Source organism: Odontesthes bonariensis, chromosome 4 (genome assembly GCF_027942865.1).
Source record: "Odontesthes bonariensis isolate fOdoBon6 chromosome 4, fOdoBon6.hap1, whole genome shotgun sequence".
Classification (NCBI taxonomy): domain Eukaryota; kingdom Metazoa; phylum Chordata; class Actinopteri; order Atheriniformes; family Atherinopsidae; genus Odontesthes; species Odontesthes bonariensis.
Window position 1 is genome coordinate 4,900,981 of NC_134509.1, and position 10,906 is coordinate 4,911,886.

General features: G+C 40.7%; 1 protein-coding gene across 2 annotated transcripts in view; it reads right to left on the reverse strand.

The window, feature by feature from the left end:
• The window catches only part of evi5l (ecotropic viral integration site 5 like), a 48,165-nt gene extending 43,755 nt beyond the window's left edge, over positions 1-4,410 (reverse strand). For both annotated transcript variants that reach the window (XM_075462587.1, XM_075462586.1), the window contains exon 1: positions 3,993-4,410. The gene's annotated coding sequence lies outside the window, so the exon portion shown is untranslated. The remainder of the gene's footprint in view (positions 1-3,992) is intronic.
• Between the last annotated feature and the right edge of the window lie 6,496 nt (positions 4,411-10,906).

The following is a 10,906-nucleotide window of genomic DNA, read 5'->3' on the forward strand; positions in this document are numbered from 1 at the left end:
GCGTCTAGTAAAAGAGCAACATCGACCTCATCCAGCGACAAAGCTTCTATGCTATGAGAACAGGCAGCACCCGGTGCCTGTCAGACACTGGAACAGGAAGTTCATCTGAGACCTTCTCAGAGACGAGATAAAAAACTGAAGTGTCACAGTCTGACTGAATCTTTTCAGTTACAGTTGCAGTCACTGGTGTGTTCAAGCGGCACGCAGTAATAGGGACTGCCCACACAACCGCAGTTTCTAACAAGGTCATAGTGCTCCTGTTTGGTTACTTAGCTCGTGTTTTCCTGTAGGATTTTGAATTTGCCATGAAGTTAAAAACATGTCAATGTAAACAAACAATGTAAAAAGTAAGATTAATAATAAACAAGAAAACAAACAAGCTAAAAAGTCTTCATATGAAGACAACATATAAACACTTCAGTGTCTCACATCACCCATCCCAAATAATGTATTAAAGCACTCATTCAGCCTTTTATATGGTCACAAAATATCCTAGAACATTTAAACCCTCTTTCTTAACATTTAACCCAACTATCCTCAGTTCATGAGCCTCATCAAGTCTGACTCTTCCAGTGGTGAAAAAATAACGGCGGTAGCAGTGATAAAGCTCGTCAATGCCAGACCAAATTCCACTTTACACGTTCCCAGAAGAAACTCTGATCTTTTGGGGGTGATCATCCAAAGCCTTTTCCACAATTCTTTTATAATCTCTTTCCGGGAAAAGACATATCCAGTTACAATAATGGGATCTAATCAGATCTCCTTCTATGACACTTATTCCCTGATGGCGCCCAAATCAATCAGTCCTGTTACGACCAAGACGTGTGGATCATGTCTGATGGTGACATCCCTGTCAATACAGCCAAATGCGTGGGCGAACAATAATAAAAGGTGGAAAGCAACAAGCACTCATAACCCAAGGAGATGACCCCCCCCCCCCCCCCCCCCCCCCCTCCTGTTTTTGTTGGAGGTGGCACACATAGGCGTACATACACCCATGTGTACGCACATCTCAGAGCAGAGCCGGCCCAAGGCATATGCCAACTATGCGGTTGCTTAGGGCCCCCACGCCACCAGGGGGCCCCAAGAGCAATTTTGAATTTAATTTTGATTACAACTTTATTTTTCTGTAAGATAATGTGAATGTCATTTGATTCTATTTTGTATTTTGAACATTTTGCACACCATTGCACATCTGAAAGAAATTAAACTATTTAACGTGTTTACTATAAATGTAGTCTCCAGCCTGCTGATGTTACTTTCAAATAGTTAAATTAATGAGCCATACTTATACATCACTCTTTATGTAGAAGTTAATTAAACCATATTTATGAGTTTGCTATCCCTTTAAGGTTAAAAACAAGAATGACACCTGTATAATGTAAGAGGATTACAAATAATGCTAATGATTGTGGGTCTGTTACACACATAACAGTGTAGCCTATGGAATAATGAGGCATCTGGAGCTGAGGTGATGGTAGGGGGGCCCCAAATGAAATTCTGCTTAAGGCCCCATAAAGGCTTGGGCCAGCCCTGTCTCAGAGATCTCAAAGAGGGTTCATCCCGAAAAACACCGGTTTCAGTTCAGCACTCTGTTACACTGATGAATAACGAGGTGGCAGTAAGCTTGGAGGATAGCTTGGAAAAGCAGAGGTCTACCCGCATGTCACAGAGGCAGCACTTTCAGTCTTTTGCGTGTGCATGATTGTGGAGTCCGATAAAGAAGAAGTTTCCAGCCTTCGACACTTAAAAACAAGGTCACCAGGATGTGAGAATCTGATACCCGTTTCCTTGACGGTGAACTGTGTGAGATGGCTTCTGCACAGTGAGTGGAATTCGTAGATAAGCCTTAAAGTCATCTCATAAACAAGATATGAACAGTCCTTTACTCAGTTGTACATACCCTTAGCCGTGAAGCGTTGAGGGTGTACTTACAAAAAAAAAGACAGCAGGATAATCAAATCCTTGCATAATCCACCCTTGTTTAAAAGGATGAGTGCTTAAAGGAGCGCTTTGATTTTGTGACTTGTCAGCTACATCTTTAATCCTACAGCATGATAGCCCAAAAATCAATGATGGTGCCATAGTATTTACTACAATTATTACAACCATTTGTGTCTGGCCTTGATTTACACGAGAAAGTCAGTTAACTCAGGGGCTTTCTGTGCTCGTCCTTTGTGCTTAGTGTTGGCTATCAAGCACATTTGATAGGATTCACCTAAAAAAAAAAAAAAACACTATCTTAAGATGTGTATAGTTAAAACAGCTGGATTAGTGTCAAATATGATTATTAACTCTTCTGGCTTAAATCAAAAGCACACACTCTGTGTCAACCGTGTTTACCGATGGCGGCTAAAAAAAAGACATGGAGAGAGATGCTTGTTGATATACAACCCATGCAGCAGCGACTCTGCCATCTATCCGCCGACAGCTGAAGACGACTCCAGTAATCCCTTGTTGTCTTGTCGTTTTCAAACTTGGAGAGCCAGTAATCGTATTGACCGGTTCGTCTGGACACGACTGTTCGTTATCGGACGCCTCCTCACAGAGCCGGCCCAAGGCATATGCCAACTATGCGGTTGCTTAGGGCCCCCACACCACCAGGGGGCCCCCGAGAGCAATTTTGAATTTAATTTTGATTACAACTTTATTTTTCTGTAAGATAATGTGAATGTCATTTGATTCTATTTTGTATTTGTATTTTGAACATTTTGCACACCATTGCACATCTGAAAGAAATTAAACTATTTAACGTGTTTACTATAAATGCAGTCTCCAGCCTGCTGATGTTACTTTCAAATAGTTAAAGCAATACAATGTAACTTCTCAAAAAGCCCATTATGGAGCTCCCCCTACAGGCTTGGAGGTAATGTACGGTTACACTATCGTAAATACAACACCCTTTCACTTTCACGTTTGTTGAAGAACCGGCGAGGAGTCAGAAGGTGCAAGCTATGTCGACCGAGAAGGTAAGAGTAATCAAATGTACCTGGGCGCATGAGAGGGGTCTATTTGTTTTTGCGGTAGGTGTGCCAGAAAGCAAGTAGAAGTACTTCCGCTCAGCTCCCGGGCCGGTCCAGCAAAGTTACATAGCGCAGTTTTTCCAACTCAGACCCCGGAGACAGGCCAATCGTAATATTAAAACTCATTCTAGCCGCACAATTTTTTTCAAGCTATTATTTTAAGGTAGAAATGTTACATAGTATTGCTTTAAATTAATGAGCCATACTTATACATCACTCTTTATGTAGAAGTTAATTAAACCATATTTATGAGTTTGCTATCCCTTTAAGGTTAAAAACAAGAATGACACCTGTATAATGTAAGAGGATTACAAATAATGCTAATGATTGTGGGTCCGTTACACACATAACAGTGTAGCCTATGGAATAATGAGGCATCTGGAGCTGAGGTGATGGTAGGGGGGCCCCAAATGAAATTCTGCTTAAGGCCCCATAAAGGCTTGGGCCGGCCCTGCCTCCTCACCTAACAGGCCGACGCGCTCTGCAGACGTTTCTGAATCAACATCTGTGTCCAAAATGACAAAATGACACATCATGGCCTCGCTGCGGCTCCAAGTGTCCCAGCTTTCTGCACAACACGATTGTGTAACGAGATCGAAATGAGGACGGCACGCTGAGGAAAGACACTGTGAACACGGCAACACAGCGGCGTGCTACGTCTTAGCAAGAAATAATGGTTTATGGGCTACTGAATGGGCCGCGTCTCTCTTTGGCATGCAAGCACAGTGACAATTTTTCACTGAGAAAAAAATGGAGCACAGAGATGAAGAAGCTACTGTTTATAGGAATTCAACAAGGACCGAAGAAGCGTGCGGGGGTTTCGTTTAGCCTCCGCTGTAATCTGAACTGATAGCTTTAAAACTATTAAGCTTGTGTGGGCCCGTCACGGCTCCTCGAGTTTAACACTGAAAATCCCTTTAAAAAAAAAAAAAAAGGGGAAACCTTAAAATGAAAATCCCTTCTGCTTACCTGCAATCCACTTCCATAATCACAACGGCGCGCGCTTATCGTCGCTCCCGCAGCAGTTCGTCGCTAAAACCCCACCAGCGTTTGTTAACAGCTAATTAAAATCTAATTAAAAACAAGACCACCGAGGACAAATAGACAGACCGTCCAACGCAGTGCCATCCTTCCTGCCGCCGTTCAACCGGGAGGCAGCGCCGCGATGCACAGCTGGTCGCGAGATCCTGCGCGAGAGGAGGGTTTTTGCTTGAGTTATCCGAGTCTGATGACGGGAACAATACTCGTGGAGACGACCGCAAAAATAACCATGGCAGTCGTCTTTGGTTGGTCAACGTTTCGACAGGGATACGGTATAAACGGTCGAATCAGTCATTATGACTGTATCACCCAGATATGGCTGGCTTTCTGTCTTTAGCTGAGCACGAGGTGGGGTGAACCAATCAGATAGCAGAACGAGATATAACTGACACTTCTGTAACCAATGGGAGCCCCCCGATCTGCCGGATCTCCTGTAGAGGGACAACAAATAGGGCCAATCACTGCGGAGCTTTATTCTGCTGGAAGGCAGAACACGCAGGTGTCATAGCGGTGTCATTTAAACGGATTTATGAGTGTATGGCAAGTAAATAATTAATTATTTGACTAACATGTTATTCGTAATAGTTTAAGTCACTCACTGGTAGTGTGACTAATGACACTATACTAACCGTCTTGTTGTTATAGCCTTTGTTTTTTGGCTAGTTTATAGCTATAGCCAGTGTTTGGATAGTAGCCTACTTGCTTTATAAAACTGACTGCAAATGTCTCGAATATACTGAATTAATCTTAATAACTGCGAAACTAAAATGTGCACCACATGTTTGTGAATTACGCATGCATTAATGTATAGGTGGCATTTTTTGACAATACTGTACAAATGAACTGAATCAAAAGTGGTTAAATCTATGGAAATGATTTTATATGCTGATGCTTCGTATGTGGGCATAATCTTCAGTTTGTAACGAAATAATACTTGTAATAAAATGCGTAGTTGTAACATGCATGCCCTATCGAAAAATGTAAATCTTTTTTTTTGTACCATCCAGGAAGACTCAAAGTGACATACTCTCAAGTATCTCAAAATGTACCAAAGCTAATATATTTACCTGCACTCTAGTACTGCTACTGTGCAGCAATAGATATAAACACTATGGAAAGGGACTGCCTTTGTCTATTTTTTTGTCTGCTGCACATGGGATTTCAACTTTATCTTCACAGTTTACAGCCCTCCAAGCCCAAAGAGCTGAATCTAGAAGTCGCCCAGATTTTCAACTCAGTTCTGTGGCTGCAGTGAAGATAAATGGAATAAAGGAACAAAGTGACAAAAAGGGCTACCACTTAAGAGTGATTTTCTAGACAAGGTCGATAAAGCAGCCTTTCAAGAAGGAAAACACTGCAGCCATAGTTCTAACTTCTTCACTGCAGCCATAGTTGTAGATTCTTGGCCTTGGATCCTCAGTCCACTGACCAGTTGTCAACTTAAACTTACATAAAAGAAAAACCTGCTTGTTCATCTTCAGTAATATGCAGACATACATCCAGTTCCCCCACTGTTATGTACAAGCTGAGACACATCAGCTGCTTGAACAAAGAACATTCTCACATAGTATGCACACACCTGAGCATTTAGTGAAATATTTTATAATAACAATTTGTATGATCTTTCAGAAAGTCAATTTATCTCTATAGTACAAAAGATAAAAAAAAGAAGTGTCAACAACGGACAACTTAACATGTCTGACTGATTAGTAGTGACTATTTGTACTGATTAGTAGCTGTCAACGATCACCATCTGGTGGTGGGTAAATTCCCGGACTGACCTGATTAACTTGAATGAGAGGAAAGGGGGAATTGGAAACATCCGGTGGAGGCCACATCTGTCAGATCTTCAACACACATCCCCAGGAGAGTTTTTCCCATGTACTGGATGACACTGCAGATGCAGGGCTGTGGCCAGAAAGTTGTAGGTTCCTGTCATGGTAGCAACCAGAGGACCTGCAAGTAGACATCGTCAGTGACAGAAACCGTGAAACTTAAGTAGGAGGTCTTTCGGGCTTGGTAGTCCCAGGGAGTCACCTTAAAGGGATAGTTCGCCTCTTTTGACATGAAGCTGTATGACATCCCATATTAGCAATATCATTTATGAACATTTTCTTACCTCCTGTGAGCAGAGTTCCAGCCTCATTTTGGCGTTGACGAAGGTAGTCCGGCTAGTTGGCTGGGGTCCCGAAAATAAAGCGTCTTGCTTCTCAAAACAATATGCGTTCTAAAGAGTAATACATTTGCGTCACAAAATCGTTCTCCAGGAAAAGTCAGACGTCACAATCGCTTGGCGCTATTTTTGCCTCCCTTCATATCAATGCGTTCAGCCACCTAGCGATAGCCGCACCTGTTACGGTGTTTGCTGCTTGGTCTGCACAGCAGGCAGTGATACGAAGGGAGAGAAAATAGCTCCAAGCGAAGTGAGGTCTGACTTTTTCTGACTAACAATTTTGTGATGCAAAAGTATTACTCTTTTGAACGCATATTGTTTTGAGAAGCAAAACACTTTATTTTTTAAACCCAGTCAACTAGCCGGACTACCTTCGTCAACATCAAAACGAGGCTGGAACTCACAGGACGCAGCAGGGGGTAAGAAAATGTTCATAAATGATGTTGCTAATATGGGATGTCATACAGCTTCATGTCAAAAGAGGCGAACTGTCCCTTTAAGCAACTGACAGGTATACAGCTTAGGTAGTTCCAGAAGCTAGAATTTGGGTGGAGGAGTTTGGCAAGGCCATGCAGAAGGACTTTCAGTTGGCCTCAGATTAGTTCTGACAAGCCATACAGTGACTCAAAAAAGGAAAGCAGGGCTTGTCCCAGGTGATACCTGGGCTGACTGGAGAACTGCTGACCAGAACTGGGGATATCACAGAGGGGTGGAAGAAGCTCTTTGAAGATCTCCTCAATCCGGTCAATGGGCCTCATGCAAGAACCGTTCGTACGCACAGATTTGTTCTTTAGTCGTGCATACGAGTGATTTAAGAGAATTTGCGCATTCACTAATCTTTTCGTATTTTACGTTTTCTTTCAGGTACGAACAGAATTTACGAGTGATCCAGACCTGTCGTAGGAGTTTCGTAAAATAGTCCGCTGTTATTCCAATCAAGTTTGCTTGATTAATGGATTGTATATTTAATTACTTTGAAGAAAACATAGATAAATATATACAGTATACCCCATAATTATGCTGAAATTATTCTGTTTGACTTAAATTGTGCACTTATTGAAGGTTAATTTGACTCTGTATATAACAAGGTCAATGGGAAGCGTAACCAGCGGCTGACTTTCTACCTTTGGATGCCTTAGCGCGTGTCTGCTCCGAGACCGTGTGGAGATAGACGAATGACTCACAATATTGCCATGAACGAGGGTCTCCTACTACCTGAACCAGCCGAGGCAGACCAGAAGGTGTGGTGCCAGAAGACCCCCCTCATGGACCACCCATAAAAGAGCCATCATGATGAGGCAACAACTGATTGCACGGCTTTAGTTGCAGTCATCGAGCGCCTGGCAATGGAGTTTTTTTAAGCCATTTTCATATCAAACCATTTCTTTTTTATTTCGGTGACATTACGAACTGCAGGTTACACGGAATAAACAGCACTCGTAATTGCTTCCCATTTCTTCGCTTTAGCAGGTTCTGTAATTCCACTGCTGACACTGCTGAAAATGACAGATTTCCCTTTTTGGATCTCTGAAAGCAGAACTTCAGTCTCAGAGCCCGTAAAGTTGTTCTTTTTGCGCCTTGATGCAGTTTTCATGACTCAGGACTTCCTGGCACAGGAGAGAGGAAGCGTAGCCTAATATGGTATGATTTTGGGCGTGGAGTATGCAAATATACTATCCTCGTGCACGTGCACTTAAATACGCACGGGTGGCATTCATCATTTACGCAGGTCATTTACACACTTTTTCCGAAGTTAAGAGCGTTTGTTGAACCTGACGTGGCGTGTTCGTACGAGACCGTACGAAAAAAGTGAGAGAAATTTAGAATAGAAATATGAAAATGTTCTTGCACGAGGCCCATTGTGTCTTCCATAGAAGGAAGAGCTTGAGGAGTTGGAGGAAGACGTGCCCATCGTCTTGTCACAACTTGCCAGGGTAGTTAATTAAAAAGCTTTGTGTGGAGGGGATGTCAGGGATAGATAAGATTCGCACCAAGATGCTGATGGCTCTGAACTTTGTGGGGCTTTCTTGGCTGACTTGCATCCTCAATATTGAATGAAAAGAATACCTGTAAAAAAAATTTTATAGTGTGTTTGAAAGGTGGCTCCGAGTCCTGCTAATTGTTGAACTACAGTGTCAGAGGAGCTGTGTCCCTTGGGGGATCCTGTGGGGGGTGCTGCAGGAATAGGGCTATGGGAGCTGTGTCCATATCCTTACCTCAAAGTCAAGCTTATTGATGGTGTGTCTTGGACTTGTTCAGAGCTGCCCCTTGCCAACAAGGTGGTGTTCATGACTGAAGAGCTGAAAGACAGGCTTGAATGCTACTCGGGTAAAAATGCAAATACTAATTTGAATATTTTATATAGGTTCTTTAAATAAAGACCTGAATACAACTGAACATTTTCTGGGTTCTTTTCGTTCTATCTATGTCTGGTTGTCATGTCATGACGTTTGACAAACAAACCTCGTGAAAATAGCTTGACAACTGAGTGATTTATGATCACTTTTATTGTGTAGAAACACCCTCCACAGATGTAATGTACTGTAGGAGCGAGTGGCACTGTACCAAGATGGCCGCCGTGTAGGCGCGCCCCTCTAGTAAGTCAATGCGGCGTCTATGTATATCTATGTTTGTATCGATGTCTGTCAATGATAGTCATGATATCGATATTTTCTTTATTTCCCCCAAGTGGACAAACTGAATACTGCAGCTTCTCAAGCCTAAATCCAAAGAGCACCCATATCCAGGCTACAGAATTTCACTTATGGAAATATGACAAGGAGCATTTATTAAGATGTATAATTTCTTTCTATATCTATTCATTAGATCATATAAATTGGTACATATTAAAAAAGTAGTACGAGTCATATAAGATAAATGAATAAAGCAGTAATAATATATTTAATAATAATATATAATAATAATAATAATAATAATATATAATATAATATAATATAATATAATATAATATAATATAATATAATATAATATAATATAATATAATATATTTAATAATAATATAATATATATTAATAATATATTTTTAATTTTATTTTAGTAATGATATTTTTTCCGTCTAGTCAGGACTGTTGTCTCCACCTTTTCCAAAAAAAGTGAAATGTGTGAAATGTTGTCAGATGCAAAATGTTGTGTCGTTTTCCCTTTTATTGTTGTGTTTTTCAATGGGTTAGAGCCAATTATTAGATTCTGATACTGTTTCAGGTATGGGAACTCAACGTAGCTCAGTAGGTCTTCTCCTTTCCCTTTTATTGATGCGTTGGGTTAGGTTAAGTTTGAAGTGACGGAAAACCACGAAGGAGGGGGTCAAGGAGGGGTTTTGTGGGTGTGTATGAGGGAAATACGACCAGAAGGCATCACTTTAAAACAACCGTCGATCAAGGTTTATTGTGTATGTAAACATTGATTTAAAATAAATGTGCCAAAAAAAAAAAAAAGACAGAAGCCGCTTGTTGGTTGATGTACAGCCTCGAATGAAAAATGTTATTCAGATTCAGATTATTCGTATATTTAAGACTAAATTGTTGAGCAAACTGTATGATCGCGGTGAGCATATGTGCCTATCACTCCACTGCAATTATGCGGGGCATCCAGCGTAGGGGCACGACGCTGAAGTTGGCATCCGATTCGCCAGCCTCCCATTTTACTGCTTTTTTTGCAATCTGATCACCCTGAACTGGGTCCTGTATGAAAACTACATTAGTTAGACTGCTCAAATCTGGATATAATTATTCTAAAGAGGCTATAGATTCATTAAAGCCTTGTTTGGGATTTGTGAAACCTTTTTCTGATTTGTGAAGATGCAGAATATGGCCATTTTACTGCTTTTTTTGCATTCTGATCACCCTGAACTGGGTCCTGTATGAAAACTACATTAGTTAGACTGTCTACATTAGTTAGCAGTAAAATGGACCTTCATGCCCACCCCTTTAATTCGCGAATCGGAGGCTGGCGAATCGGATGCCAACTTCAGCTAAGTCTGGTTCTTTTTCCACTGAATTTTTTTAAGTTGATTTTTTTTTCCACTGAATTTTTTGAAGTTGAATTTCTTTCCACTGAATTTTTAGATGTTGAATTTTTTTCCACTGAATTTTTTTTTAGATGTTGAATTTTTTTACACTGATTTTTGTTTTTAAAGTCTGTTTTTGATGCTGTAAAAATTCAATATTATAAATTCGTATTCAAACTCTGATGGCACAGAAAAACTTCCATAGACCGGCTGGTACTTCCATTTAAAGTAAACACAGACTCCGCCTACTAGACGCATCACTGGTTCTTGCCTGTTTATGAACTGCGCGGTCCGCACATGCGTACATGCTCTGCTATCGATGCCTTCAAATGTTGTTAATAGAATCGTAAATGATGACTTTACCACCAATAAATATACAAAATGTTGTTTTTTGATTACAAATGTTTTTCGTGAGTGAAATTTACGTGACCGGAGGACACGGAAACCATTTTTGGTGATAAAGAGGCCTTTTAAATTATCAATAATTTAAATAAGATTTGTTGGTTTACATAAAAAAATGACATCCCTTCGTATTAATTGACATAAATGACTAATCACTTTAAAAAACAATATTCTTAATACATTGCTTTTGTTTTTAGGTGGCCATAGTTCAACAGGTGCCTATATTTTCCTATATTTTCC